General features: G+C 42.0%; 1 long non-coding RNA gene and 1 pseudogene across 2 annotated transcripts; one reads left to right on the forward strand and one right to left on the reverse strand.

The window, feature by feature from the left end:
• Positions 1 to 13,211: 13,211 nt before the first annotated feature.
• LOC112838578 (glucosamine-6-phosphate deaminase 2 pseudogene) lies at positions 13,212 to 15,261 on the reverse strand (annotated as a pseudogene).
• Positions 15,262 to 16,610: 1,349 nt separating this feature from the next.
• LOC141370210 (uncharacterized) lies at positions 16,611 to 26,536 on the forward strand. 2 transcript variants are annotated; one of them, XR_012374078.1, is made up of 3 exons: positions 16,611 to 16,760; positions 17,571 to 17,685; positions 25,915 to 26,536. It is a non-coding gene; the product is annotated as an uncharacterized lncRNA (long non-coding RNA). The 2 variants fall into 2 exon arrangements; XR_012374077.1 differs by lacking the exon at positions 25,915 to 26,536 and adding an exon at positions 19,441 to 19,681.
• Positions 26,537 to 27,987: the final 1,451 nt, after the last annotated feature.

Here is a 27,987-nt window from a genome sequence, read left to right on the forward strand (position 1 = left end):
TAGCATATTCTTCTGCTCCCCTTTTGTTGCATTTTCTTTTTTCTTCCTTTTGCTTTAGCTTCCTGTTGAGACAGGTCATTTCATTGAATCCTTTGTGTTAATTTGTCAAAATTCATGAAATGTTAATAGAAACTAACAAGTTATTTCTTGAGAGTTGTTTAAGTCAAAGACCAGTATGCCCCACTGGTGTATATCTCTTTGGATTCTTATGTTTTCTTTTTTCTTTTTCTTTTTTTCTTTTTTTAATTAATTTATTTTATTTATTTATTTATTTTGAGAAAGTGAGAATGAAAGAGAGAGAGAGAGAGAGTACATGAGAGGGGAGAGGGTTAGAGGGAGAAGCAGACTCCCCACTGAGCAGGGAGCCCGATGTGGGACTCGATCCCGGGACTCCAGGATCATGACCTGAGCCGAAGGCAGTTGCTTAACCAACTGAGCCACCCAGGCGCCCTTATGTTTTCTTTTTTAAATAGATTTATATTATATTTTATAAAAGATTTTATTTATTTATTTGACAGAGAGAGCACAAGTAGGGGGAGTGGCAGAGGGAGAGGGAGAAGCAGGCTCCCAGCCAAGCAGGAAGCTGGATGTGGGACTTGATCCCAGAACCCTGGGATCACAACCCGAGCCAAAGGCAGATGCCCAACCTACTGAGCCACTCAGGCACTCCTCTTATGTTTTCATTCTGTGGAGATTTTAGAGTAGGGTAAGCCTAGCACTGTGTATAGTAATAAATGACCCTTCTAAAAGTTCCAAGTTCTCATTGCTTGTTTTTACTGCCATTTAAGACCATATGTTCTGTGGCTTAAAAAATGAAGGGATCCCTTGAAGAAGAAAAATTATTGGCAGTACAACATAATTCACTTTGAAATACCACTTTCTTTTTCTTTTAAGATTATTTATTTATTTATTTAACAGAGACACGGCGAGAGAGGGAACACAAGCAGGGGGAATGAGAGAGGGAGAAGCAGACTCCCCACTGAGCAGGGAGCCTGATGCGGGGCTCGATCCCAGGACCCTGGGATCATGACCTGAGCCGGAGGCAGACACTTAACGACTGAGCCACCCAGGCGCCCCTGAAATACCACTTTCAAAGAGAACATCAACTACCTCCATCTTGACCTCAGTCTGTACTTTCTAATTGATTAAGTTCTTTCCAGCTTATCTCTTAACTCAGGCAAAAGACCCTGAGGGCAAAACATCCCGTGATGGAAACTGAAACTACCCCCTCAAGCAACAAGGACTGCCCTGAACCAGCAAGACCCTGCGTGATTGACCCCAAGACAAAGATCCACCTGACGTTTACTGCCCACCTGCACGTACCCGCTGACCTTTGTCCCACATTTTCCTTATATAAACCTAGAAGTATTTTTGGCACTTTGGAGACTCTTTGAGATGCTGGTCTACTGTCTTCCTGGTGTTGGCCTTACAGGCAGGCCAACTGTAGGCCAAAATTCTTTTCTTTCTTCATCGCCACTGTCTCTCCACCTTTGGATTTTGTCAGCAGCAAGTGGCTGAACCCTGTCTGTTTGGGGCCCCGGGTCCAGATGCTTTTGCACCCCTTGGCCCCAGCTACAACTTGAGGGGACTGAGTATTTTCTACAGTGATGAAATAGGTCACCTGCTTAAAATTTGCTTGTTGGATACATAAGAAGTGTTGAGTCTGGAATGAATGCTTCACAATAGCAGGGACCTGGTCTTTCTTATTCAATACTCCATTCCAGTGCCTCAGACAATGCCTGACCCTACTAGGAGCTCAACCCATGTTTGGTGAAAGAATAAATGAATGAGGTCAGGAAGCCTGTTTGGGGAAATGTCAGAGCTCTAAAAACCTAAATATATTAGGGGCGCCTGGGTGACTCAGTGGTTAAGTGTCTGCCTTCAGCTCAGTTCATGGTCCCAGGGTCCTGGGTCCAGCCCCGAGTTGGGCTCCCCGCTCGGTGGGAAGTCTGCTTCTCCCTCTCCCACTCCCCCTGCTTGTGTTCCCTCTCTCGCTGTCTCTCTCTCTCTCTTTCAAATAAATAAAATCGTTAAAAAAAAAAACAAAAAAACCCCCTAAATATATTAAAGCAAGTGAAAAAGGGAACCCTGTAGAGACAGGTTTTTTTAAGTCCCCAAATTTGTCATCAGGATACCAGTTGGTACTTCTACTTGATCCATAATGAAGATGTTCAGCTACACCTAGTCAAGGCCTTTCCATGGTGGATATTCACATGTTTCCGGAATTGAGAATTGTAACAGTACTTTTTGGTCCCTTTGTGTTCCACTATTATCTGCATGCTGCAGTTTTTTGAGCCCAGGGTTTTCCGGAGTAGTTTTGCCTTAAGAAAGGGCTTAAGTTACTGATAGCTGTTCCTTTTCTCATCTGCTCTCTATCAACATAGTACAGTTCCCTGTACCCATCGGTGATGGGGAAATGATAAAACTGACATTATTACATGTGAGTAACCCCAAGTTATCTTGTAGTAATCTTCCGGGTCATATCCTCTTACTTTATTCATATTTTAAATGATTTGCAGTTTTTTGGGCTTTTTTTTTTTTAAGAGATCCATTTTAATTTCTTGAGTTCCTGTTCATCTGCTTATCTCTGATATTCTGAAGACTTTGCTTTTTTTTTTTTTTTTCCTGCTCTTCTAGTCTGGGGAATTGACAAATGATAACGTTGGGGCCATAGGGGAGAGACAGGCCTTAAGATGTACTGTATAAATCATCAAAATGTGATGTGCTATACCTTCTCGGCATAAACTGGAAATTAAAAAAAAAATGCTGCAAATAGAATTGCTTCCTTTGGGCTTAAACCAGATTGGCAGCAACACAGATTCTGCTGTGGGTTGAAGTCATTTTCTACTTTGGCACTACTCAGTCCATGGGGAATGGTGGAGTCATGATTTAGCAGCAAGATTCTGGGAGTGGGCCAGCAACTACATCTGTTCTTAACTGTAAGTGGACTGGAAAAATGCTTGAAAAAAAGCCAGAGGAGGGAGGTGAAAGACAACACAAAACCTTTAACCTCAAAAAGGCCACAAAAAAATGGCTTGATCAGTCATAAGGAGATTGGATTTAGAGAGAAGTTTTTATGGAAATAAAATCTATACAACTCTTCTTTGTCTTCATCCATTAAGTCCCTCTGTCTTGTGATACAAGAATCGTAACATATAATGATATAAGAAAATCTTATTAGGAAGGACTAAAGCATCACTTACCTTACTTGGGATGAGTCAACAATTGAAGTCCAATGCCTTGGTAACACCTCTTAGACATTGAGTGCATTTTTTAGTGAATTGCATAATTTCTTTTCTCCAAATGTGTGACTATACCATCTTGTAGGAATTGGGTGGGGGGTTGTGTTGTATTGTTTTGTTTGTTGTTGTTTGTTTTATATCAAGAGGTACTCCATCAATTGAATGTCATGAAGACCATGAGTGGGCAAGAGTGTGGCTGATGTACTGGAAAGAATCTGGAAGCAGACTGGCTGGAGTTCAAATTTTGACTCAATCATCTCCTGCCTATGTGACGTCAGGCAAGTTGCTCTCTGGCGCTTAGCTTTTTTACCTTTAGAATAGTAATATCTAATTCACAGGGTTGTTGTGATGATTAGAGGAGTCTATGGGTGTATGGAAAGCATGGGATAAATGTTAAGTTTGCTTTCTCTCTATTCTCTACTGAGCGCCCTTTCCTTCTGTCTCATTGCCTTGCACACATTTGCATATCCAGAATCTTGATTTCCAGAGAAGGTATTTATCTCATTGGAGTCAATGAACCAAACCTGGTTTGTCTAAAGTTGAAAGTGTTTTTCCTAACTAGCCAAAAGTGGCTAGAAACATCGAGAGAAAACAGGCTGAATGGCATATAGAAAGGGAGATTCTAAGTTTGCTTGGAGCAATCACAATGGATTTTGCAAAGAAGCTGGGGCAAGGCTCAAGTGGGCTATCTAGGCAAAGTTCCAGATTCTTTTTGGAAAGACTTTCTGAAATGGCAGTCAGATTTCAAGAAGAAAGAAATAGAAGATTCAAAATAATAGACATCGTACAAATAATTTCCACATGACTTAGGAAATTTTTGTTTCTCAGGAAAGCACATTACATTTTCTAATTAATTATTGGCATATATAAAGAAAATAAAATAGCTCTTAGGGGTCCCAGGGCCCTGCTCAACCTCTCTGAGTCACAGTTGCTTTATGTAACATGAAAGGATTGAAATGAAATTGATTCTAAGGTCCCTTTACAAATTCTAAGATTTTGTGCTTTGTTAAACTGATATTAAAATTATTTTTACACTTTCTATATTAACAACAAATAATAATGATTCACTGAGAACTTAGTTGGCGTGGTTCAGCTCATTTACTCCCTATAATTACCCTAGGAAGCAGGTACTATTATTATTATTATTTTAAAGTAAGGAAACTGAAGCCAAATTTAAGTAATTTTTCCAGTGTCATCCTGTTAGCAAATGAGGAGGTTCAGATTTAACTAGAACTCTCTGTCTCAAGCTTTTAGCCCAAACCTACATTGTTCCCCACAATATAGTAAACACATTGTTTATTAACAATGGGCTAAGTAGCTTTATTGGCAATAGAAAAAATTCAATCTTGGTGAAAAATATTCTCTTAAATAAATGGCATAGTGAATAATTATACATATTGGAACTGAGAAATTTGTCAATGCTTTGACTGTGAGTCCTGTGGGTAGGCAATGTTTTTTTGTTGTTTTATTTTTCACCTTGGCTCTGGCTTGCTAGGTACAATGGTCACTGAATGAATTTGTATTGAATGAAATGTATTTTGTATAACTTCATTATAAATCATTATAAAGGTTTTAAAAGCTGGAAGCAACTTTATAGCTCATTTCATCTATCTATCCCCTCCCCCATCCATCCCACTATGTTCTAGAAGAAGGAACTAAAATTTAGAGAGAGGGAAAGGGAGATATAACCGGCATCCAGGACTCCTAATTCGCAACCCAGAATTCCTTCCACTTCACTATCCTATGGAATTCCTTCTGCTTCCTGACAGTGTATTTGTATTTGTAACAATTAACATGAGTTTGCTCCTTGGTAAGTGACAGATAAGAGGCTACACCAGGTGGAGTTGTCACACAAAAGAAACTTTATTTGCAGAAAAGAGGGAGATCACAGGGAATAATTTCCAAAGCCAGGACTCCCAGAGTGAGGGTGAGTGGATTTCTCTTATTTAGGGTTAAGATGAATGTTCAGAAAGGGGAGTTTTGTCATTGCAGGTAAAGGCCAGCATAAGGTTGTGCAGGAGTACTTGGGACATGTGGGGATACATCCTTCCTATACAGTATTAAGAAAGCTTGTGCTCCTCCTCAAGTGGAGATTTCAACATTACAATGAGGTAGAGGTAACTGGACACCACAGGGTCCATCCGGCCAGGTGGGAGTCGGTGGTCAAGCTCACACGGGCCTAAGCTGGCTGGAACTCTTCCTGTTGTTTGCCTCCAAAAGATAAGGGGAATCAGCAGGGGTCTTGCTGGGGAAGGCTTTAACCTCATTAACCCTGTGGGGCATGGTTTCATATTCACAGGGCTCGAAGTCCACCTCCGCACCCACGTCCCCAGTTCAGGGCCTCACTTTTTTGCACATCATCCACTAGTTTCTCAGGCTTGAATGGGCTGAGGGCATGGCGCAGCACCCTCTTGAGAGAGGACTAATTTTACCTGGCCTTGCAGAACTTGCTTGCCTTTTTTCAGCTGTGTCTGCACCAATATGGCTGAATTTACAAGGGCCAAGAGGATGTTTCACCATCTGCCTGTTAGTGGGGAATTGGCCTTTCTGCTCCTCCCACAGGGTTTTGGAAGGCGTGGTGGCTCGAGGCCAGCCCACTGAGGCGCTCCTCCTGGGATTGCGTGCTGCTGCAGGAGAGGAAACTCTTCTGAGCTCCAGAGCCAGCAGGACAAATGGTCTGCAGGCAACTGCAACAGCAAGTGTGATCAGAACACAATTGCAACACTGTTGCAAACTGTCACCTACTAAATTCCTGTCATTATCACATTTGGACAATTGAGAAAGGCCTGGATTTAAAAAAAAAAAGAAACAACTTTTTTTTAAAAGATTTTATTTTTAAGTAATTGATCTCTATGGGGCTCAAACTTAACAATCCCGCTGAGATCAAGAGTCGCATGCTTTACCGAATGAGCTAGCCAGGTGCCCCAGATTTTTTTCTTAATTACAAAAGCACTACATGTTTGTTTATTTATTTATTTATTTTAAGATTTTATTTATTTATTTGACACAGAGAAAGAGACTTCTGTGTACTTTCTAAATTTTCTACAATTAACATGTAGCGCGGGGCACCTGGGTGGCTCAGGCACCGTCTAGTAAAGTTTTAATATCCACTGCCAAATTGCCTTTGAGCAAGGTTATAGCAAGCTACGTTTCCACCAATGTAGACCATTAGCAAATTTCTCAGTGTCCTCACTACTATGGTGGGTTTGCTTTCAAAAATCTTTGATAGGGGCGCCTAGGTGGCTCAGTCGTTAAGCGCCTGCCTTCGGCTCAGGTCATGATCCCCAGGGTCCTGGAATTGAACGCTGCATCAGGCTCGCTGTTCAGCGGGAAGCCTGCTTCTCCCTCTCCCACTCCCCCTGCTTGTGTTCCCTCTCTCGCTGTGTCTCTCTCTGTCAAATAAATAAAATCTTTAATAAATAAATAAATACATCTTTAAAAAAAAATCTTTGATAATGTGATAAGTGAAAAATGTCTACCATTACACTTCAGTGTAGGTGGTTGACCACTACACCTTTCCTTACTTAATTTTTTAAAAGTTTATTTATTTATTTATTTAGTAATCTCTGCACCAAACATGGGGCTGGAACTCATGACCCTGAGATCAAGAGTCACATTCTCTTCCAACTGAGCAAAGCCAGGCACCCCACATTTCCTTAATTTAGACCAAGCTAAGATTACAAAAGCTCATAGACTGTCAGGTTTGTTCCCAGATAAAGAGAATCATACTTGGGCTATTTTTGCATACATGATCTTTTGTTTTCTTCTTAATTACACAAAAAGCCATGATGCCATCTTAAATTTACTTTCTGTTTGCAGATGATAATACTCATCCCAGAGCATGAGAAAAAAATTGGTCATCTTGCCTTTTGCAGTTATGACAAAGAACATTTCCAACAATTGTATCTTAGGTATGCCACTAGGAAAGTCAAGATAAAGTCTTCTCTGTAACAATATTTCGATAAAAAGGAAATGTATTTTGTGTTTCATAAAGTAGAGGTATTGTTGGAATAGTTTTCTTTTTAACCTGCTGGGAAAGAAAAATGTGAAACGTTTTTGGTGGAATTACTTAAAAGATGCCAGGGAAGGGGGTGCTCAGCTGGCTCAGTCGGTGGAGCGTGCAACTCTTGATCTCGGGATTGTAAGCTTGAGCTCCATGTTGGGTGTAGCGATTACTTAAAAATAAAAATCTTAAAAAAAGAGAGATGATAGTGAGGAACATGGCATTCTAGGAGTGAGCACAGCTAGATTGTTTTACTAAACTGAGGTGCTCCAGAGAATGACTTACTCATCCTTGTATTCCTAGTGCCTATAGTTGAGCTGGAAAATGCATTCTAGTCAGAATTTAGTATGTCTCACGAAGGGTTGTACTTGATCTGAGAAGAAAACCACCAATGGTAAAGGAGAAAAAATTTTTTACGTTATCTATCAAAGAAATGGAGATAAGATAAATCTCAATTTTTTAAGAAGTTCTATAGTTGTGTTTTATTTTAAATGCATCCTTTAAAAAAGATTGATTTATTTATTATTTTAGAGAGAGAAAGAGTGAGCATGAGCTGGGGGGAGGAGCAAAGGGAGAGGGAAAGAGAATCTAAAGCTGACTTCATGCCGAGCATGGAGCCCAATGCAGGGATCGATCCCACAACCTTGATATCAGGACCTGAGCCAAAACCAAGAGTCAGATGCCTAACCAACTGTGCCACCCAAGTGTTCCTGTTGTATTTTATTTAAAATAAACAAGTATAGGGGTGCCTGGCTGGCTCAGTCAATAGAGCATGTGACTTTTGATATCGAGGTTGTGAGTTTAAGCCCCACTTTGGGCACAGAGCTTACTTAAAAAGAAAATAAAATAAAGCCAATTTAAATAAATAAATAAATAAATAAAATGTTACGGTTTTTCCAGTATCCACAAGATAACTTTTATAAAAATATTTCTATATTTCTGAAATGTTTATAGTTTATCATTTAGATTAAAATGCTTACAATCAATAATACTTTAATATTAATTGTTTATTCTACATATAGACAGAAAAGTATTTCTATAATTGCAGTGGGGGAAGAAGATCCTAAGAAAGATGATTTTATTTTTGTTTTAAGATTTTGGCTTTTCTTGGAAGGAAGACCTCAATATAATGTGTATGCTAAAACAAACAAACAAACTAGGCTCAAAGTAAAAACTGAGCTCAAAGCAGTGTGCTGTAATGGACAAAGGAGGTCAGAGTTGGTGGATTTGGGTTCTGAACCCAGCTCTGTGACCAGTGGGAGAACTTTGGCTAGTGCAATACCTTCTCTCTCTCTCTCTTTTTTAAAGATTTTATTTATTTATTTATTTATTTATTTGACAGAGAGACACAGCGAGAAAGGGAACACAAGCAGGGGGAGTGGGAGAGGAAGAAGAGATTCTCCAGTTAGAAGAGCTGACACTGGAGAGAAGGAAAGGTAAGGTGGGTGTTTGCTAAGGAAGATGTTTATGATGATTTGCTTTGGGTCATGCAATGAAATTCCATGTTCTGCTGCCTCTTCAAGAGACCCAGAGGTAAGATCTGTATAACTCTTCATTGCTCTTTGGAGCAGGATTTGTCTTCCTTATAGACATGACAATGTGATGTACCTGGACATGACATGGTCCTGTTGTTTTCAGGTTCGATTTAAGATCTAGAGAAAACTACTTCAAATGCAGGCATCACTCAAAATGTTATTAAAAAACAGAAAGAGACCCTGTATTATGTATCAGCTCCCTCCCATATATTTTTCTTGAATATTTTGAACAATTCATCAATATAGATTTTTTTCCCCCATATAAAATTCTGCCTTTGGGAAGCTGGGCATTTTTATCTTGAGACATTGCAGGTCTGCTTTTAGGAGAATCTCAAATAAATACTGAACCAAATATACACAATTTTGCAAATTTGTGCAATAACATCAGCCATTGCTACCTGTTCTTTGCTAGACATGAAATTAGTTAGGTTAGTTTGAATTATGTTAACAGTAAATTTTTAAAAATATTAATATAAATATTAAAAACAAATATTAATATAATATATGTCAGCTTAATTTTTATCCTCTTTTTTTTTACCATGTTTCACATATTTAATAAAATAAGCTAATTAGAAACCCAATGTATTTCAAATGTGCCAACTAAAAATAAGTATAATATTCTTCTTCATTGTTTCCAGGTGCTTAGCAAACTTTACCAATAGTCCTTCATTGCCTTGGATTAATTTATAGATAGGAATTAATACCAATAATAAAAATATGTATTTTTTTATACATCTTAAACTGTGAAACAAGCTTGGGTTCTCTGTTTTTCAGACATCAGGAGGAGGAAGTTTCTTCTCAATGGAAAAATGTATTCATCTTATCCTGCAGGTGGATTTTTAATGCGGCACTCATCTCTTTTAATAGAAAGTTCTTCTTCTAGTACTTCCTTAATTCTCTTATGTGGCTCAGAATACAAGAATTTCTTCCCAGCCCAAATGGGGTAAGAGACCACTGCTGTGGTCCTGGGTCACTCCTGGTCAGGAAGACTCAAACACACCGATTGTGAGAATGGCACAAACTTGCTGAATGGCAAACTTAGGACTCAAAGGGCTGCTTCTGTACACTGTTTGCAAGACTCCTGGGGGCCGCCGCCGCCGGGCTCCCCGCGCGCCCCGCACCCCAGCCCGGCCGGCGGCTGAGCCTGCTCCCGGTCGCAGCCCGCCTCCGGCGCTGCCACCGCGCTCACCACCACCGCTTCATATCCTCTTTTTTTTTAAGTAACCTCTACACACCCAGTGTGGGGCTTGAACTCATGAACCCGAGACCAAGTCGGATGCTTTACCCCTGAACCGGCCAGACACCCCTGGAGTAAAATCTTTAAACATCCTATGCATTAAAAGTATGAATCTATTCTTTCAAACCAAATATTTGTATATGGAACTTGGTTCCTCCTCTTAATTTGTACAAAGCTACTCAGAAATTGGTATAACTGAGAATGGAGAAGGTCTTCTGACCCCCAGGCTTGGTCTGAATTTTGTTGAAGTGGACTGTCTCAAATACAAAGGACCCTCCTCAGTTCTTAACTCTTTGTCCATATTGCTAGCAACCACTAAAAACAATCATTCAATCATAATTACATTTTGTGTTCCCAGCTGAATCAAGGCTGAACTCAGGCTTTGCTGGGGGCTGAAATGACTAGGGGCATCGTAAAAAAGTTTGAAGTTGGGGCACCAGGGTGGCTCAGTCCGTTAAGCCTCCGACTCGAGGGGCCTGGGTGGCTCAGTTGGTTGGGCGACTCAGGTCGTGATCCTGGAGTCCTGGGATCGAGTCCCGCATCGGGCTTCCTGCTCGGCAGAGAGTCTGCTTCTCCCTCTGACCCTCCTCCCTCTCGTGCTTTCTATCTCTCATTCTCTCTCTCTCTCTCAAATAAATAAATAAAATCTTAAAAAAAAAAAAAAAGCCTCCGACTTGGTTCAGGTCATGTTCTCAGGGTTGTGAAATCGAGTCCGGCCTCAGTTCCGCTGGGCATGGAGCCAGCTTAAGATCCTCTCTCTCCCTCTGCCCCTCTACCCGCCTCTCTCCCTCTTAAGAAAAAAAAGCTTCAAGTCGCAAGGAAATGCTGTAGCAACCTACCCACCAGCTCTGATGTCCACTCATACCACACTGACTGGGTTATTTCTTCAGCGAAAAAAAAAATCAAGAGGCAGATGTACTTAATAAGCCTTTGACTCTCTCTGCCCAGTATGCATATGGTGCCCTCTAGCGGCAGAGTGGAGCATTTCCGGAAAGGGAATGGAGAATCAGCTTCTATATAGCACACGCTAAATTTTCCAGCTAGTTTTTTGTTTATGTGAGCTTTATTTGAGTTAAAGGTAGAAAATAATGTACTTTCATTTGCAATTTAAGATGCAAGTTTCCATGGCAATCTAAAATAGTTTACAGTGATTCTTTTTATATATACTCTCTCATATTATCCTTTTAGACATTTTTATATATGAGGAATAAGGTTAATCATTTAGGAAGTTTAACAATAATGAGAAAATTCTCCTCAAAAGAATTTCCTTAGTGTGCTCATAATAGCCAAGATGTTTATATTAAGGGCCTGAACCCAACTCATTAAATAAAAATAAAAGCACATTTTTTGGTGCAAAAAAGGTGATTTTATTTATTTTTTTAAAGATTTTATTTATTTATTTATTTGAGAGAGAGAGAGAGCACATGAGAAGGGGGAGGGTCAGAGGGCGAAGCAGACTCCCCACTGAGCAGCAGGGAGCCCGATGCGGGACTTGATCCCTGGACTCCAGGATCATGACCTGAGCCGAAGGCAGTCGCTCTACCAACTGAGCCACCCAGGCGCCCCCAAAAAAGGTGATTTTATTAAAGCATGGGAACAGGACCCTTGGGCAGAAAGCTGCTACCAAAAACACATTTCTTGAAAAGGTGCTAAAGAAGAAGGTGCACCAAAAATATGCACTCTACATATTTTTCAAAAGGACATAAACTGCACGTTTTGGCACTGTCTTCTCTTCAAATTTCCTTTACCAACAGTGTATAGCACGACTTTTGATGTCCAGATGGCCCTGTAGGAAGATGACTAAGGCAGTCGTGTGCAGAAAGGCTTCTGTATAATGCAGATAAAATATAAAGATGTTATTCCAAAATTAAAGTCTGCAATGATAGTCGATTAATACCTGAAAGTTTTGAAGTGTCTTCAGATAATTAAAAAACATAAATCTTTGTATATTATGCCACTCGAGTCATGTCTTGAATGGAACTTGATGTGCAGAATCTCCACCTTTAAAATGAGTTTTAGGTGGCGCCTGGGTGGCTCAGTCGTTAAGCGTCTGCCGTCTGCTTAGGCCATGGTCCCAGGGTCCTGGGATTGAGCCCCGCATCAGGCTCCTTGCTCAGCAGGAAGCCTGCTTCTCCATCTCCCATTCCCCTTGCTTGTGTTCCCTCTTTCGCTGTGTCTCTCTCTGTCAAATAAATAAAATCTTTAAAAAAAAAATGAGGTTTTTTTTAAAGATTTTATTTATTTATTCATGGGAGAGAGAGAGGGAGAGAGAGAGAGAGAGAGAGAAGCAGAGGGAGAAGAAGGCTCCCAAGGAGCAGGGAGCCCGATGCGGGACTCGATCCCAGGACCCTGGGATCATGACCTGAGCCGAAGGCAGACACTTAACCATCTGAGCCACCCAGGCGCCCCAAAAAATGAGTTTTAAAATTGTCTACACAAGCAGATATTTCATTTCTGTGCTGGTTTATAGACTAGCTACTTACAATAAAATTTATTTGTAAATAAAATATTTATAATAAACAGCTTATCAGTTGTGAGAGCCAATTACTTCTCCTAAGCCCTGGTGTAAAAATAGATGCATTTCAAATATGGAATGTTTCACGTACAGATATTGGACTTTTAAAAATGGTAATCCTGGCGCGCCTGGGTGGCTCAGTTGGTTAAGTGACTGCCTTCGGCTCAGGTCATGATCCTGGAGTCCCGGGATCGAGTCCCGCATCGGGCTCCCTGCTGCTCAGCAGGGAGTCTGCTTCTCCCTCTGACCCTCCCCCCTCTCATGTGCTCTCTCTCTCTCTCTCTCTCATTCTCGCTCTCTCAAATAAATAAATAAATAAAATCTTTAAAAAAAATGGTAATCCTGGGGCTCCTGGGAGGCTCAGATGGTTAAGCATCTGCCTTTGGTTCAGGTCATGATCTCAGGGTCCTGGGATTGACCCTCTGAGTCAGGCTCCCCGCTCAGCAGGAAATCTGCTTCTCCCTCTCCCTCTGCAGCTCCCCCTCCTCATGCTCTCTCTCTCTCTATCTCTCTGTCTCAAATGAATAAATAAAATCTTTTTTACAAAAATGGTAATCTTAAAAATTCCCCATGTTCCATTATATTACAAAGCTGAAATTCATCTACTTCTTATAAAAAGTATTTTGTTCATTCAAGCAGCATTTTGCCCCAATCTCCTTCAGTTTCCTTCTACCATACCCTATAGTGGACCTACAAGATTACTGTGCACATGCATTAAACCTTGAAGTAGTTTACAGTAGTAACTCTTAGTTCTAAAGTAGCATCTTCATCATATACAAATGTAGTTCAGAGATGATGCTGGAAAGATGACACAGTCCACACGTGGTTGACTCCTTCCATTGTTGTGCACGGGGCAAATGCCTTGTGTATGCCTATTATGAGAAGAATTACCTCCAAAAAATAGGTCTACTCAGCCAGCTTTTCTTTTCTTTTCAAACACACCACATTCTGTTTGTAAATCTGCAGTATTCCCATCGAAGATATGAGCATTTTAGGATCTATATCAATATGCTTTAAAAAGTCATTCCACGGGCTCCTGGGTGGCTCAGGCGTTAAGCGTCTGCCTTCGGCTCAGGTGGTGATCCCGGGATCCTGGGACCTAGCCCCGCATCAGGCTCCCTGCTCAGTGGGAAGCCTGCTTCTCCCTCTCCCACTCCCCCTGCTTGTGTTCCCTCTCTCGCTATCTCTCTCTGTCAAATAAATAAAATCTTTAATAAATAAATAAATAAATAAGTAAATAAAAAGTTATTCCACACCGAGGAATGGTAGCTTTCAGGACAATTGATGGGAAATTCTACATATTCATCCATGTTAAATGTCTTCACGTGTTTAAAAGAGCGGTCTCCCTTCTTGTGATGTTCTGTTAGTTGACAACTATTAGGTTTTTTTATAAGATACTAATGATGTATGTTAGTACACCTGGTAGACCAACCAGCTCTTCTGATGCTGGGGCAGCAGGAACCCCTGATAACTTTTTCAGAGCAAAAGTCATCTGATTTGTCCCACATTATTAAATACTCAACTATGTTGATTTCATTCTTTCCCCTTGGCAAGAGTTGGGAATGATCACTTACACACATCAGCTTCTGAACTTCCAATTATTAACAGAGTAACTTGGGTAAAGCTACAATTTCAGATACAGTTATTACAGGATTGGGGAGCTCAGCTGGGGAGGAGTTCCTGAGACTGCAACTTAGTGGGTTTATTTAAGCAGCAGGAGGATAGAAAGGGCTACCCCAGGCAGAAAGAGCTGCACCTGCCCTGTGTGAAGCTGGGGCTTATACACTTAGTGCTCAAGGGCCAGGGGACGTGCAGGGAGTATTAGATCATAAATGTCTTCTTCGAATTTCTACTTGTAAAACCTGCTTTTGCAGGACTTCTCTGGTGCTTATCATTCAGTTCACTATTAACTGTGTGTGAGATACATAGGCAGTCAGGAGACCCTTTAAGAATTCAGCAACCTGCTGTATTCGATCCTCAAGGGAACTATGCAGGCTATAGGTCAGCCTTCTGGGCCAAAGGTGAACATTTTTCTGCTTTTTTTTTTTCTTAAAGATTTTATTTATTAGACAGAGAGACAGCGAAAGAGGGAACAGAAGCAGGGGGAGTGGGAGAGGGAGAAGCCGGCTTCCCGCCGAGCAGGGAGCCCGATGCGGGGCTCCATCTCAGGACCCTGGGATCATGACCTGAGCCGAAGGCAGACGCTTAACGACTGAGCCACCCAGGCGCCCGCATATTCTGTTCTTCTAATTTTTTTTTTTAAAGATTCCATTTATTTGACAGAAAGAGACAGAGCGAGAGAGGGAACACAAGCAGGGGGAGTGGGAGAGGGAGAAGCAGGCTTCCCGCGGAGCAGGGAGACTGATGTGGGGCTCGATTCTAGGACCTGGGATCATGACCTGAGCTGAAGGCAGGTGCTTAACGACTGAGCCACCCAGGCGCCCCTCTGTTCTTCTTAATCACGATGATTTTCTAGCTCCTTTGTGCTGATATAGACATGTATTATTAGCATAATAGCCAAAAATAATGAGTCATTTGACAGTGAACCAGATGTGGAGAGGTAATCTGCATGTTTTTGTTAACAGAGAGTGCATCCAAATAACCATACTCACTTTGTATTTTCCTTTCATGGTGTCATTGCCGACCGAGGCCTGGAAGTATCCTGCATCCAACCACCAAGGACAACTGTGTTTTGGGACATGAAGAATCTGGCACAGGCAGCCTAACATCACAGTGCAGTATGAATTGCTTCCACCTTATTTTTATTTCCCATAAATATTATGAAACCCTTCCTTAAAAAAAAAAAAATGTTCTCTTTGTCTATGCAAAATATTCTAGTAGAAGACCTAGAATACAAGTTCAGTTTCAACACTTGAAAGTGAGGCAAGGGGGCCTCCTTTTCTCTCTAGGATCACCCCTGCCAACCTTGCTACACCACTATTGTGAATTTCCTCAAAGCAAGAGAAAACAAAAGCCTTTTCTATTGCCATGTATTTTTAAACTGATAGCTTCTTTCGCATAGTTCCATTTATTGCCTAACTAAGAAGAAAAAAGACTATTCGGACTGAGAGGAAAATTCTTTTGAAAATGCTGTTGCAAACCTTGTAAAATACAGCATATGATGAAGAAAAGTTTTCCTTTCAATGGAAAAAAACAATTAAAAACAAATTAAATCTTAATATAGGCACTCTATTAATTTTAAATGTTCCACATGAAATCTATGTATTATGTTTCAGTGAAGTGAAAAATATCCTGCAGAGTTGGAAAATACACCTTTATATTTTGGTCATGTTCTTTACAAAGGATGTGGCATCTTTGAAGACAGAACAGATAGAAAATGGAAGCATATGTTTAAAAAAATGATCTTAGGCAACTATGACCTTCACATAGGTTGAAATTTGACTTGCTCTGCTGTTATTAATGGGCTCAGGCAAATTCAAGCCCTTACAACATTTATGTATGTCACATGATAGAATAAATATTCAAAGACAAAAATTAATCATATAAATAAAAATTAAAAGCACTCTGCCTTAATTTCCTTATTTAAAAAAAATCTTCTAGAAGCTAGAGGCACATTGTTAAAAATTGTAGCCCTGAGTACAGAAACCTTGACCTTTGCCTGATAACGACTCATAAATACTGATTACAAGGAAACTGAGGCATGGTCTGTCAAACCTTTTATTAGGTTGCCAAATCAACCTGAAAAATATTTAGCAAACTTATTCACACTCGCTAATGGCATCTTTCAGAGAGATAAGCTGAAGTGGCTTACAGATCATACTGTTATTCCTCTAGATAATATTTTTCAAGTGTCACTAAATTTAGCTTTGTTCTTTCTATTTAGGTAAGGTCTGAAGGGACCTGCACTACTTCCAATCTCTATTTTAGTTTTTTTTTTAATAAATAAATGACCAAGCTTGTCATTTTAAATATTGGGTGAACTTTTAATTCTACAGTTTTAATTTTGTTTTAAGTATAGTGTTTCATATTGAGAAACTTAAGAGAGAAGGCAATTAAGTTTTTTTTTTTTTAAAGATTTTATTTATTTGATAGAGAGAGACACAGCGAGAGAGGGAACACAAGCAGGGGCAGAGGGAGAGGGAGAAGCAGGGTTCCCGCGGAGCAGGGAGCCCGATGTGGGGCTCGATCCCAGGACCCTGGAATCGTGACCTGAGCCTAAGGAAGATGCCCAACAACTGAGCCACCCAGGAGCCCCAGCAATTAACAGGTTTATTTTTATTTTTTTTAAAGAGTTTATTTATTCATTTGCGAGAGAGACAGAGAGAGAACAAGCAGGGGGAGAGGCAGAGGGAGAGGGAGAAGCAGACTCCCCACTGAGCAAGGAGCCCAATGAGGGACTCTATCCCGGGACCCTGGGATCATGACCTGAGCCGAAGGCCGACGCTTAACCATCTGAGCCACCCAGGCACCCTCAATTAACAGGTTTAAAAAGATTATGTTGAATGTAGTACTTTTCCAGATTATATATTTTTTTCTTTTCTTTTCTTTTTTTTTAAGTAAACTTTATACCCAACATGGGGCTACAACTCATGAACCCAAAATCAAGAGTCATGGTACTCTACCAAATGAGCCAGCCAGGTGTCCCTTTTTCAGAGTTTTTATTAGGGGTGCTCATTAAATGGCTGGATTATTGCTCATTAAATGGCTGGACGTATAAGTACGTCCCATCCACGTACTTCTAATTCAGTTCATTCAGCTCATTCTGGGAGGCAGGAAGCAGCACCTTTCTCTGAAAATGTTGTATGAGGCCTCACTCCAAGGTATTTAGGTAGTACCATATTATTGTTATGATGTGTGGCATTTCATAACGCATTTCCACAATTTTTAATCCATTTGACTCTTAGATTTTTTAATTTTTATTTTTAAGTCATCTCTACACCCAATGTGGGGCTCAAACTTACAACCCTGAGATCAACAGTTGCACGCTCCACCAACTAAGCCAGCCAGGCACCCTCCATTTGATTCTTTTAACAATCCTGAAGTAGTGAAAACAGACGCTGTTGTCCTATTTTCTAAGGTTCCAGAGGTAAATGAACATATCCAAGGACACCGAGCTCTAAGTGGTGGAAGCAAGCTTTGACCTCCAAATCTTTGTGACTCCAAATCTCAAGCTTTTTTTTTTACAACTTAAGGTAAAATGTTCTAGATATTTTTTGGGGAGGGGCTTTATTATTATTATTATTATTGAGGTATTATTGGCATATAACATATTAATTTCAGGTGTACAACATAATGATTTGATATTTGCATAAATTGTGAAATTCTCATCACAATAAAAACCAGATCCCTTATTTTTTTTTAATTCATTCATTTGAAGGAGAGAGGCAGAGAGAGCACAAGCAGGGGCAGAGGTAGAAGCAGGCTCCCCGCTGAGCTGGGAGCCAGATGTGGGGCTCGATCCCAGGACCTGGAGATCATGACCTGAGCCGAAGGCAGATGCTTAACCATCTGAGCCACCCAGGTGCCCCCAAAACCAGATCCTTTAATACGCAAACTCTTAACTGCTACCAGTACTCCCCACTCCTCACCAAACCCCACTACTGTGGGGCCCTAGCGGTGGCTTTCTGGGTCACAAGGAAATGTAGGAAAGATAAGCCAGTCTAAGCTTACGATGCTCACTGGCATCTTGGCAGCTAGATATGTACTGTTACAGTTTTATCTCGAAGGAGTAAACTTTAGTCAAGTTTAAATATATTAGGACCACCTGTTGCACAATTCCTTCCCATCAGCCCCTCACCTTAGCAACCCACATGCCAAATAAGCAGAAGTTTATCAGGAAAAATTACAAGAAAGTGCCAGCAAATGCAGCCTCCATTCCCAGTTCCAAAGTTATCTCCAGGTCTCGGCTGGTGCTCAGTTTCCTGCTGTCTGGCATCTTGTGACATTCAGCTCTTGCTCATGAGCACTGGAAAAGTCCCAGGTGGATCCCAACACTCCCAGCACTTGGCACCAAAGGTCCCATTTGGATCTTTCCATGACTTTCCCAATATCCAGCCCCCAGAGATAAGAATAATGCTAACATTACATAAATGCTATCGGTAAAAAAAATAAGGGAGAGAGAGAGAGGAAGGACAGAGAGAACGATGTCCGTTCTAATAGATTGCACAGATTTCAAAAAAGATTGCCAATGATCACTTAATGGCCCTTGTGATTATAGTGAGAAACAAATAAAATTAACTGAATATTTTTTTAATGCCACGCAGCGTGCCAAGAGCTTTACATGAATTATATCATGAAATCCTTATAGTTGTTTCATGAGAAAAATATTATTCTTATCCCCATTTTACAGATGAGAAAAACGGAGATCCAGAAAGTCACAGTAGTTTGCTCAAGCTCACTTCATTTGCAAATTATGGGGCGGAAATGTTCACCAAGGCTGAGAGTGGCATTTGGGTTTTAAAAGCATTGTTTAGGGAGACAAAGGAAGGACATATGGGCCAAGGGGTGATTGAAGTAACCACTGACTTCCTTCCTAAAGCCTAAACCCAATGCATTTATTTATTTATTTATTATTAATTTTTTTTAAGATTTTATTTATTTATTTGACAGAGAGAGACACAGTGAGAGAATGAACACAAGCAGGGGGAGTGGGAGAGGGAGAAGCAGGGGAGCAGGGAGCCCGATGAGGGGCTCGATCCCAGGACCCCGGGATCATGACCTGAGCCGAAGGCAGACACTTAACGACAGAGCCACCCAGGCGCCCCAACCCAATGCATTTATATAAAGCTTCTATGATTTGGTAGGAAATATGTGTGGCTGAGATGAATCATGAATGGCCCCTCATATTGTTAGGATTGGGCAGTTGATCAAAGTATTTGTTGTGCTGATATAGAAATAATGCCCCATAAGAGGATCCTTTTCTTTTTAAGATTTTATTTATTTGACAGAGACAATGAGAGAGGGAACCCCAAGCAGGGGGAGTGGGAGAGGGAGAAGCAGGCTCCCCGCTGAGCAAGGAACCCAATGCAGGGCTCGATCCCAGGACCCTGGGATCATGACCTGAGCCGAAGGCAGATGCTTAACCGACTGAGCCACCCAGGCGCCCCAAGAGGATCCTTTTCTGCTTTGCAAATCAAATGCAAGGAGCTTACAGAGACCACACCCGGGTTTAGACTGCTACAAAGTAGTTTCTCTGCACTGCAGAAGAGGATAAGAATAGATTGATTCATTATTATCTTTAGACAACGTATTTATCTTTTTTGTAGTTGTGCTTTAGTACAGTGAAGAGAGTGGATAAACACTTTTCGTGGGAGGCCTTATTTTTGGGTTAAAAGGCTCACAAATACACATGTTATTTCTTCATTTTTATGACCAGTGGTATTGACTATATTCCCTATGCTGTACTTGTTTATTTTATAACTGGAACTTTGTACCGCTGTTTCCTAGTCACCCATGCCCTCACCCGCCTTCCATTCCGGCAACCGCCAGTTTGTGCTCTGTATGTGAGTCTGTTTTTCCTGTGTCCGTCCCATCCACGTACTTTGAATGGTGAAGCGGGGGAGAAGCGTTGTGTGGTGCTGTGATTAGGTCTCAGTCTTTTGGTGAGCCTGTGCCTGTGGACTATGAGCTTCAAGGCGCTTCTCGTATTTTCCTCCTCTCCTCATGAGCACCGGAAAGGTGGGACAGGGTGGCTAGCCTGGGCTGGAGCTGGGGGCTTCTTTTCTCCCATTCGGAAAGCTAGGTGGAATTGGGTATTTCCCTAATGGACTCTGATAAACCCCAGCAGGTTAGGCTCCAGTCAAAGAGTTTCTCCTGAGGGCAGACCTTGCTAACAAGGGAATGATTTGATATATTTTATGTTTTTTTTTTAGTTAGTTTTTTTTTTTTTTAAGAGTTATTTATTTGAGAGAGAGAGCATGAGTGTGGGGAGGAGCGGAGAGACTCTCAAGCAGATTCCCTGCTTAGCGGGGAGCCTGTAGTGGGGCTCGATCTCATGACCCTGATATCATGACCTGAGCTGAAATCAAGAGTTGGACACTCAACCAGCTGAGCCACCCAAGTGCCCATTTTAGGTTTTATTTTTAATTAAGTCTCTACACCGAAGGTAGGGCTCAAACCTACAACCCTGAGATCCAGAGTTGCATGATCTCCTGACTTAGAAAATCTTAGAAGTGAGAAATACTGAGACTGAAAGCTCTTCCTTTTCTTCCTTCTGTCTGTAGACTGGGAGCAGCTATAATTATCAGTGGAAGAATTTATTCATAGAGGAATCTGTATGTATGTAAGATAATCTCAATATGAAAACATTTTACGTATGTTAGATGCTATAATTTGAGACATTACAACGTAGTAGTAAACCGCTTATACTGAGGTTCGGATACTGGCTTTTTTTTTTTTTAAGATCTTATTTATTTATTTGAGAGAGAGAGAATGAGAGATAGAGAGCATGAGAGGGAAGAGGGTCAGAGGGAGAAGCAGACTCCCTGCTGAGCAGGGAGCCCGATGCGGGACTCGATCCTGGGACTCCAGGATCATGACCTGAGCCGAAGGCAGTCACTTAACCAACTGAGCCACCCAGGCACCCTGGATACTGGCTTTACCATATATGACCAGTATGGTCTTGAGCAAGATATCAGCCTATTTGAGTTTCTTTTTTTATTTTTATTTTTTTAAAGATTTTATTTATTTATTTGACAGAGAGAGAGCACAAGCAGGGGGAGCAGCAGAGGGAGACAGAGAAGCAGGCTGTCTGCTGAGCAGGGAGCCTGATGTGGGACTCGATCCCAGGATCCCGGGATCATAACCTGAGCAGAAGGCAGACACGTAACTGACTGAGCCACCCAGGTGCCCTAAAAATATAATATAAATATTTTAAATAAATAGGTAAAAATATAAATATTTTAAATAAATATGTAAAAATATAATATAAATATTTTAAATAAATATGTAACCTAAGTAGAAAAACATAAAGTGTAAAAATATAAAATATATTTTAAGAAGGATAATAACGCCTATATGCAGAAAAGAGTTAGAAGACGTAGGATAGACAGACATAGCAGTCCTGAGATTGCCCCCCTTTGAAAGGCCTGCCTGAAAGTTTGGCAGTTTGGATTTGGGAAGGGTTCCCACCATTGTCTCATTAAGAGTTGCTTACTGGGCTGAAATGTGCAAGTGATATGGTTTATGCCAAACACCTGATTTCCTTCGGGGAGTCTGGAATTTGAGACATGCTCACAGAGTGCCTGTCGGAGCAGTCCCCCATAAAAATCTTGGGCACTGGTCTTCCAGTGAGCTCTCCCTGCTAGACAACATCTTATGTGCTGAGCGTGTGGTGGGGGGAAATGGAGCATGGCACCTTTCTGAGCCTTTGAGAAAATAATTTGCCCTACCACTTCCTCTGCTTAAAAAATGCAATGTATTAATAGCTGACAAGAACCTGTTTGAGATCAAGACATGAGGACAACAGGATGTACTCTTTTGTTTTCAAGGTAGAACTCTCATGCCTGGCTAATCAACTAGAAAGTTTGATATTTGCATGCCTCAGGAAGAAAAAAGATCCTAGATGGTTTTGGGGTTGTATTCTCTAGGTTTTATTTACCCAGGCTGGGTCCTTACATGCAAATTGAAGTATTTCTGCTGGGTCCTCCAGGTTTCAACCCCCTTCACTGTCATGTTTTTCAAAAATAGATGAAAACTTGAAGGCATATGTAGTTTTTGGTTACTGCTGCAGTTCTTATACTCAGTGACATACAAGACTGCCGGATCTGTGCAGGCCCTTGGGCAGGAAAGCACTCTGTCTCGGGTCCAGGGTGATCACTCAGGCCATGTGAGCCTGCAGCCCCCACGGTATTGGAGCTCTCAATGGTAGGAAAAGATGCTGTATAGATTTGTGGCCAGTTCCAGTGGGGGATCACGATTCAGCGCCCTTGGTATGGAGAGTAAGGCCATGCTATCTGTAGTAGAGAATCACATGCCTTTGGAAAATGACTCCTGTCATTCTGTAAAGCTCTGGTCAGGATAGAAGGCAGGCCTATCAATTGGTCACCAAGTGATCATGCAGTAAAACTTCTCATCGTGAACTGGGGCTGATCAACCAAGTCATAAATAAGTGGGTTCTATCAGCAATCCATCATAAAATGAAGGTGCTACATCCAGAATTGAGAATAAGCAGGACCAGAGTGTACAAGTAAGCTGCATGAGAGCAGGATCTCAGATTCCGCCCACCCCGTGGTCCCTCCAGCTCATGCTCATGGTTGTATGGGCATTCTGCAATTCTGCATGACCAACCAAAGAATGAGAAAAGGGTCAAGTTTGATTGGCAGATGGGTCCACCCCGCATGTGAGTGCAAGCTAAAAATGGATGGTATCTTCTTTTTTTTTTTCTAATATTTTATTTATTTATTTGACAGAGAGAAAGAGGGAGCACAAGCAGGGTGAGCGGCAGAGGGAGAGGGAGAGGCAGGCTCCTCGCCGTGTAAGGAGCCCGATGTGGGGCTCAATCCCAGGACCCTGGGATCATGACCTGAGCCGAAGGCAGACATTTAACCGACTGAGCCACCCAGGTACCCAGGATGGTATCTTTCCTAGAGCCCTCTCCGCAGCCTTAAAAGACAACAGCAAGGGAAAATCCTCCCAGTGGATAGAACTCTGAGTGGTGTACTCTGCGGAAGAGACGTAGCCTGAGGTTAGAATATATAAGAACTCATGGGCAGTGGCAGATGGCCTGGCCGGTTGAACAGGGGTCTGGAAGGAAAAAGGAGATTGGAAGGCTACAGACAAGGAGGTCTGGCATAGGGATATATGAATAGAAATACAGGAGTAGGCATGAAACGTCTCAAATACTAACATCTCTCAGAGAGCATCTACAGAAGAGGCAGTAAACAACCAAGTAGACAAAATGGCCTGGTCAGTTGAATGACGGCCAGCCCCTGTCATTGGCCATTTTATTGCTGGCATGATAGACAAGTGAATCAAGTGTCCATGGTAGTGGGGACAGAGACTATGCAGGGAACAAGCGTTATTGATTTCCACTTACCAAGACAGCCACCGATGAATGTCCAGCTGCCAGCCACAGATCTTAGGGAAGAAGTTGCGTATATTGGGTCCCGTTTATCTTGGAAGGGCCAGCTGTTTATTCTCAGGAATAGACACATCTCCTGAGCCTGGGTTTGCCTTTCCCTGCATTCTGAGCCTCAGCCAGCACCACTCTCTGAGGGCTTACGCCCCCTGATGTGGGACTCGATCCCAGGACCCTGGGATCATGACCTGGGCCGAAGGCAGCCACTTAACTGACTGAGCCACCCAGGCGTCCCTGGAAAGATATATTTTTAAAAAATTCTTTATTTAAATTCAATTTAGTTAACATATAATGTATTATTAGTTTCAAGGGTAGAATTAAGTGATTCATCAGTTGCATATAACACCCAGTGCTCATTACATCAAGTGCCCTCCTTAACTGCCCATCACCCAGTTACCCCATCCCTCTACCCCTTCCCCTCCAGCAGCCCTCAGTTTGTTCCCTATATAGTTAGGAGTCTCTTATGGTTTGCTTCCCTCTGTTTTTATCTTATCTTATTTTTCCTTCCCTTTCCCTATGTTCATCTGTTTTGTTTCTTAAATTCCACACATGAGTGATATCAAATGGTATTTGTCTTTCTCTGACTGACTGGCTTCGCTTAGCATATTACCCTCTAGTTCCATCCATGTTGTTGCAAATGGCAATATTTCATTCTTTTTGCTGGCTTATGGAAAGACATCTTGACACTATTCCAGACTGGAGGATGAAAGAGACTTCAACTGTTATCTCATTACCTTTTCAGAGTGGGGTATTATTGGTTTAGACCTCCAGGGCCGAGACTTGTCTCAGAAGTCAAGCTAGATTATCATCTGTGCTTACAACTGATATTGCTGGGTACCAGTGTCCAACAGCAACATGGTGTCTAGGAATATCTATTGACAGGTCCTCTGCAGTCTATTTGCCTGAGGCCATATTAATCTCTATCTAAGGTGCTACATCTGGCCTGGCAGCAATGATCAGGCTACTACTCAGTTGAGTTTGAGTCTACAATCATCCCACCAGATTCATTCTACAGGTGCCAGACTGGTGAATTATTGGAAGTATGATGGAGACCAAATGCCTAAATCCTTTAGATGCTAGGATACAATGTTATTCGTTGCTTAACAAGGAGGTATGGGCCACACCTGCAGCCTCACACACCACCAAGCCATTTTCAGATACCAGTAGGGTGTCCTACAAGTCAAATCAATTCTGACACTATCTACTTAGAGGTAGTGTCATATTCCACAGGTTAAAGGCTCAGTCCTACAAGACTGCCCCTTACCTCCCCACATTAGATACCAATCACAAGTCAGCTTGTCACGTAGGCTTCAGACTGGCCAGCTATAGATGGGACGTTCCCAAGACCCTCAACTTAGGTTTGATTAATTTGCTAGAGGGGATCACAGAACTCAAAGAAACATCTTACTTACTAGATTACTGGTTGATTATAAAAGAATATAACTCAGGAGCAGCTAGATGCAAGAGATGCAGAGGGCAAGGTATGGGGCAAGGGAGGACGTGGAGCTTCCATGCTCTCTCTAGAGCAAGCCACTCTCCCCAAATCTCCATGTGTTCACCAACCTGGAAGCTCTCTGAACCCTGTCCTCTTGGGTTTTCATGGAGGCTTCATTACATAGGAATGATTGATTAAATTACTGGCCACTGGGGATTGATTCAACATCCGACCCCTCTCCTTTCCCCAGAGATCAGGAGGATGGATGGGACTGAAAGTTCCAACCCTCTAGTCATGTGGTTGCTTCCCCAGGTAACCAGCCTCCATCCTTAGGTTCAGTCTTAAAGATGACTTATTAATACAACCAGAGGCACTGTTGTCACTCTCATCACTTAGGAAATTCTAAGGGTTTTAGAAGCTCTGTGACAGGGGTGTATCGGTGGCTCAGTTGGTTAAGCATCTGCCTTTAGCTCAGGTCGGGTCTCAGGGTCCTAGGATCGAGACCCACATCAGGCTCCCTGCTCAGTGGCAAGTCTGCTTTTCCCTCTCCCTCTGTGATCCCTCTCACTCTCTTTCAAATAAATAAATAAAAATCTTAAAAAAAAAAAGCTCTGTGCTAGAAATGGGGACAAAGACCAAACATATATTATTATAAATCACAATATCACAGCTAACATTAGGTGGGAGACTGCTGTCTCATTTCCAGGGCCCATCAACCGGATGTTGGTGACATACTGGTAGAACGAACTGGTCTGAAGCATTCGGTTTGATCCAGTAATTTTTATATCTATGTTCTCTTTCCTGGGGCCACCAAAAATCACCAGTACCATGTGGAAAGGGAAAAATACACATTCTCTTTTCTCTTCTCTGCTTTCGTATTTACCCTCCTTCTGTCTCTTTTCCACATAGCAGCTAGAATGACCCATCATAAAATACAAGTCAGATGGTGATACTGCCCTTCTGAAAAGCCTCCTTCTGGTGGGTTCCCATGACTCTTAGAAGACAATTCAAAACCCCTCCTGTGGCCTCCAAGCCTTTACGTGGTTTGACACCAGCTAACGTCCTGGACTTCGCTCCACCATCTCCCCTGATCACCTCCCTCACCCACAGTGGCCTCCTAGCTGTTTCTAACACATGGAGCACATTCCCTCTCCAGGGCTTTTGCATTTCCTGTTCTGTTTTCCTGGAAAACTCTTTCCCCAGATGCTTGCATGACTCGCTCCTTCACTTCATTCTGGTGTCTGTTCAAGTGCTTTTTCTCAGCCAAGCCTTCCCTAACTCTCCTCTGTCATAAAAGCTCCCCATTGCTCTTTTTCTCTTTCCCCTACTGCATTTTTCTTTCTGGCACTTGTTACATGGTGACATTATATCAAATAATTGCTTGTTTACCTGTTTATTGTCTTCCTCCCCCACCTCAACAAGAAAGCTCATTCCACGTGGCTGGCTTTGTTTTGTTCCTTGTTATGTCTCCAGCTCCTGGAACAAGGCCTGGCATACAGTGAAAACTCAATATAGATTTGTTGAATAAATAAATGCACCCTCAGTTGTCTTTCTTTTCCTTCGTGAGGAATCATGGACTCTTTTTTTTTTTAAAGATTTTATTTATTTATTTGACACAGAGAGACACAGCGAGAGAGGGAACACAAGCAGGGGGAGTAGGAGAGGGAGAAGCAGGCTTCCCATGGAGCAGGGAGCACAACGTGGGGCTCGATCCCAGGACCCTGGGATCATGACCTGAGCCGAAGGCAGACGCTTAACGACTGAGCCACCCAGGCACACCTCCTTCCTAATTTTAAGTGCCTATTTGCTGCAGCTATATTCAAGGAAGATCCCCTTGTCAAATAGAAATACAAGGGCTTGAACTTTAAAGCTTTTATGGTCCGTTCTGCCTGTCACTGCCAGGTCCAGTCCTTCTTTTTTTTTTTTTTTTTTTTAAGATTTTATTTATTTATTTGACAGAGAGAGCGAAAGAGCACAAGCAGGGGGAGCAGCAGAGGGAGAGGAGGAAGCAGGCCCCCTTCTGAGCAGGGAGCCCGATGCGGGACTCGATCCCAGGACCCTGGGATCATGACCTGAGCCGAAAGCTCAGCTTAACCATCTGAGCCACCCAGGTGCCCAGGTCCAGTCCTTCTTGCTACAGGTTACCTTGGGAGTTCTTAACACGGACTTGGTGAACTTCAGTGAAATTAATGGGTGGGATTCTGGGGGCTCAAGAATCTCCTGAAATAGAGCCAGAATTGGGTGTTCATATTTCTGGATTTTGCAGGGGCCCCACACCACCTCCAGAGGTTAAAAATTCCTCAAATAGTGGTGGTTATTGCTCTTCACCATGCTTTCATCCACTCTTTGTTGCCATATATTGGGCAGAGATTGGAGGAGTAGCAGAGGCCTGAACTTCTCCCTTCTCTTCCTTAGGAGGGTGTAATAACATGAAAAAAGTACAGTCACTGTGAAAGTTGACCATAAATACTAAAGAATGAAAACCTAGATCAATCTAGCTGTTCAACCCTCTTCCCAGCTGCCTCCAGTTCTTTATGGAATGGTATGCCATGCACATTCACACATATTGAAGTCCGTTCATCCATCCATCTGCCTGTCCATCCATCTATCCATCCATCCATCCATCCATCCTTCTACTCATTCATCCAAAAAATTTCCCGCAGCATGTCATTCTCAAATGAGTGAGACATACTCTGTTTTTGTTTTTTTTTCCACATTCTGATCCCAGTGACATAATTCCTCTTTCAGATAGGCTTTCTTCCCTGTTATCTTTACTGCAATTCTGATCTTGGATATTAAGAATAATGTCTTGGGGTGCCTGGGTGGCTCAGTCATTAAGTGGCTGCTTTTGGCTCAGGTCATGATCCCGGGGTCCTGGGATCGAGCCCCACGTTGTGCTCCCTGCTCCATGGGAAGCCTGCTTCTCCCTCTCCCACTCCCCCTGCTTGTGTTCCCTCTCTCACTGTGTCTCTCTCTGTCAAA

Source organism: Callorhinus ursinus, unplaced genomic scaffold (genome assembly GCF_003265705.2).
Source record: "Callorhinus ursinus isolate GAN/ISIS: 27379988/994484 unplaced genomic scaffold, GSC_fseal_2.0 scaffold28, whole genome shotgun sequence".
Classification (NCBI taxonomy): domain Eukaryota; kingdom Metazoa; phylum Chordata; class Mammalia; order Carnivora; family Otariidae; genus Callorhinus; species Callorhinus ursinus.